Here is a 3,613-nt window from a genome sequence, read left to right on the forward strand (position 1 = left end):
CTCACCGCAGTGGTGTCAAACGCGCGCTCCCGTGGCGTCAACAGTTTTTCACACGCCTCACAGCGCCTCCTTTCATTCATCCTCGAAGAAGGCTTTCTAAAATAACACTGCAGCTCGATGAATCACTCAAAAGCTCACGTGATTCACAGCTAAGAATGAACGTGTTCTGCAGACCGAGTCCAGTGGTAAACCTCGCCCTCAACCGGTGCCGCGCGCTGCTTCCTGACCGCACCAGCGTCAAATGCGCGCCCCCGCGACAATCCTCGCCTAAGACGCTGCGTCGACAAGGGCGCACACACGCGACTCTTCAGCGCACGTCGGCTCACATCAACATAGATGCAAGCCCGCAGCCTGAGCACGGCACGGAAACGTTTTTCAGAGCCTTTTTCGTAAAAGTCTCCCCATGAGTGTGTGGAGCGCGTCTCCGCTACACACGATGGCAGTGGAGGCGGTGAGGCATTACGCACCACGTAACGCGCATCCGCTCCCCGAGCGTTACGCGGAGCGGCAGCACGGATATGAGCCGCAGCCTGAGCGCTGCACCCGCAGCAACCCTAACCAGTTTCGCATGCTCGGGGGCGCGCACCTTTCCCCAACGTGAGCGCAGCACAGAGGCGCCGCGCCCCGCAGCATCGGCAGCCCACACACGGCCCGCATGCTCGGGGGCGCACGTTTCTTTCTCCGTAAGCGCGCACCAGCTCACATCAGCATGCATGTGAGCCTACAGCATAAACGCGTGCCCGTTTCCCGGACGTTATGCGGAGTGGCAACGAGCGCGCGCTCCAGACGGATAGATGAACCGTTATCAGCAGGGGAGTCACGCTGCAGTACAGCTCAAAACCCCCGTGCGGAGGAACTCTAGAGACGTTTTCTGTCATTTCTAGAACAGATCTCGTCCCCTCTCGCAGAAGCTCAGGAAATTCTGATTAAAATGTAATTTCCAGGGTCCCAGAAGGAGAGGGAAACACAGGGTTCCACTCTCGTCACTCCCTGGTCCCAACGGACCGGAAAGATGAGATTTATCCTAGATTTGTCAATTTTGAACTGTGAGGCAACATTCCATTAAAATGCGTCGAGCCGTTCTGCAGCCGCCGCAGAGCAGGGAGGAGAATTCTGCTTTATTTGGACATCTGCTGCTGCTGACCCTATTTTCCAGACAGATGACAGCAGTGCAACTCGTGAAACCGGCAGAGTGATATCAGCTGTTTTCCGTCAGCAGACCTACGTCACACGTGTCAGACTACACAGAGGCACACACATTTAACGAGCTGTGGGGTTCGCTGTGGTCCCCCACACAGCAGCTCATTTAAATGTTTTTGGAGTGTCGCACAGGTTTTGAATGTGATTCAACACTTTGCCTCTGTGCTGCGGAATCATCAGGTTTTTGATTCACACAGACAGCAAGTGACTGTTGCATACATAACTGGCAGGAGATGTATGTGCTCAACCCAAATGTTCCACATTGTGAGACAGATGCTGTGTGGGGCACACCAAATCTGCTCTCCATCAGAGCAGCGTACATCTCCGGTGTTCTGAACAGGGGGAAGATGTGATGTCCAAGGACGGTTTGCGTCATGGGAACCGGGACCCTCCATCCAGAGCTGATGGCTCAGACGTGGCAGAAATCTTGCGAGCGGCTGTGGACCTGTTTGCAACACGAGAGAACGCTCAATGTCAACTATGGTTCTCACTGAGCCCACGGGACGAACCACCACTAGGGGTGGACGCGTTCGCTCACAGTCTGTGGCCAAAATGCTTCTTCACTTTCCCTCACTCCCTCTGATATCACGGTTTCTGAACCGAGCTCAGGAGGAGGGACTGACAGCTCTTCTGTCCTGAGCGCGTGAACGCATCATGGTTCCCAGTCCTACGACACCTGTTAGCGGGGCGCTCGTGGAATCTGGCGTGGAAAGAGGACGCTCTCCTCCAGGCGGGAGGAGCGATCAGGAATTACCCAGAATAGGCCAGCACCTTTGGGTCTGGCCGCTGAGCGGATCCACTTAGAGAGGATGGGTCTCTCTCAAGATGTAGTGCGTACGATTCAGGATTCACGTGCTGCCTCCACCACAGCGCTGTTCACATCAAGTGGACAGCCTTTCAGCGCTGCTGTACAGAGAAAGGTGTAGAGGCCACTTCATGTCCACTAGGTGGTGTACTGTCTTTTCTGCAGCAGCTGATGGACAGAAATTTGGAGTTCAGCACGATTAAAACTTACGTTGCAGCCATCTCTTCCTGCCACAAAGGTTTTCGGAGACGGAACAGCTTTTAATTATCCGCTGCTGAAGCGTTTTCTAAAAGGTGTACAGAGACGCAGGCCTGTTTCACGCCCACTTGTTCCACAGTGGGATTTAACGCTGGTCCTGCAGGTCCTGATCAAAGTTCCATTTGAGCCTCTGGATCAGGTTCCACTTAAATTCTTGTCTCTTAAAACAGCCCTGCTGCTGGCTTTAACATCCACTAAGAGGGTGAGTGATTTATCTGCCCTCTCTGTCGCTCCGTCATGTCTCAGAATTCAGGCTGACGGCAGCTCAGCTGATCTAAGACCAACCCAGCTTTTATACCTAAAACATCACGAGCTCTTTTAAATCAAGAGTGATATCGTTGGAGAGGTCCCCACCCACAGATCAGAGGAAGAAGCATCTTTCCATCTTCTCTGCCCTATACGTGCGTTGACGTGTTACATAGCGCGCACAGCTGCAATGCGTCAACATTGTTTGTGCATTATAGAGATGCATCTGCAGGTCGACCGTTATCCACCCAGCGGTTGTCACACTGGCTGTGTGAGGCCTTTTCTGAAGCCTACAGAGCATCAGATTTAGAGTCTCCTGTCAACCTCAGGGCACACTCGACCAGGGGTATTGCATCTTCGACTGCTCTGCATAATGGTATGTCAATGCAGGACATTTGCAATGCGGCTGCGTGGTCAACACCCTGCTCATTCATTCGCTCTTATCTACGTGATGTGACGGCTCGTTCCATGACACATTCTGTCCTTAATGCTCTAACAGAATGAATATTGTTGTTTCATGGAACTCTGTTTAAGCTCACATCTGTCCTGTGCATTACAGTGTGAGATGTTATCAGTCACAAGTTGTGATTGTTATTTTGGTTCTATTGTCACTAATCAGTTCACGACTATTGTTACCAATCAGTTCATTTGATTAATAATCAGCTCTCCTGTTATTATTAATCTGTTCATACGGTTCAGCCGTAAACCGGTTGGTTCATGGCTCTTTTCAGCTTTTTTCCCTCCCCGTTGAAGTTTTCCGGGGCGTTCATGCATTCAGAACGCATAGTTACACAACATGCGTCTGTGCATGGCCACATAATTACGCAATGCGTAATTACGCACATGGGAGCTGAGTGATTAGACTTTTTTTGGGCAAGCTTCTGCTTCATACGGTGTTCGAATGGACCCAGTGAGGCGAGGACCACATCCGCTTCGCCCTTAACCCACCAAGCGACAGCCTTAAAGGGCGAAGCCTATATTCATAGAATCTGGGGTTACAGTTGTAACCAACGTTTTATCAGATCGTTATGATGCGAGAAGCTGAAATGAGTCCGTTATTAAAACTGAGTGAATCATTAAAACTGAGTCATTAAAACTGAGTGA

The sequence above is a fragment of the Nematolebias whitei genome, chromosome 17 (assembly GCF_014905685.2).
Source record: "Nematolebias whitei isolate Nwh7 chromosome 17, NemWhi1, whole genome shotgun sequence".
NCBI classification, from domain to species: domain Eukaryota; kingdom Metazoa; phylum Chordata; class Actinopteri; order Cyprinodontiformes; family Rivulidae; genus Nematolebias; species Nematolebias whitei.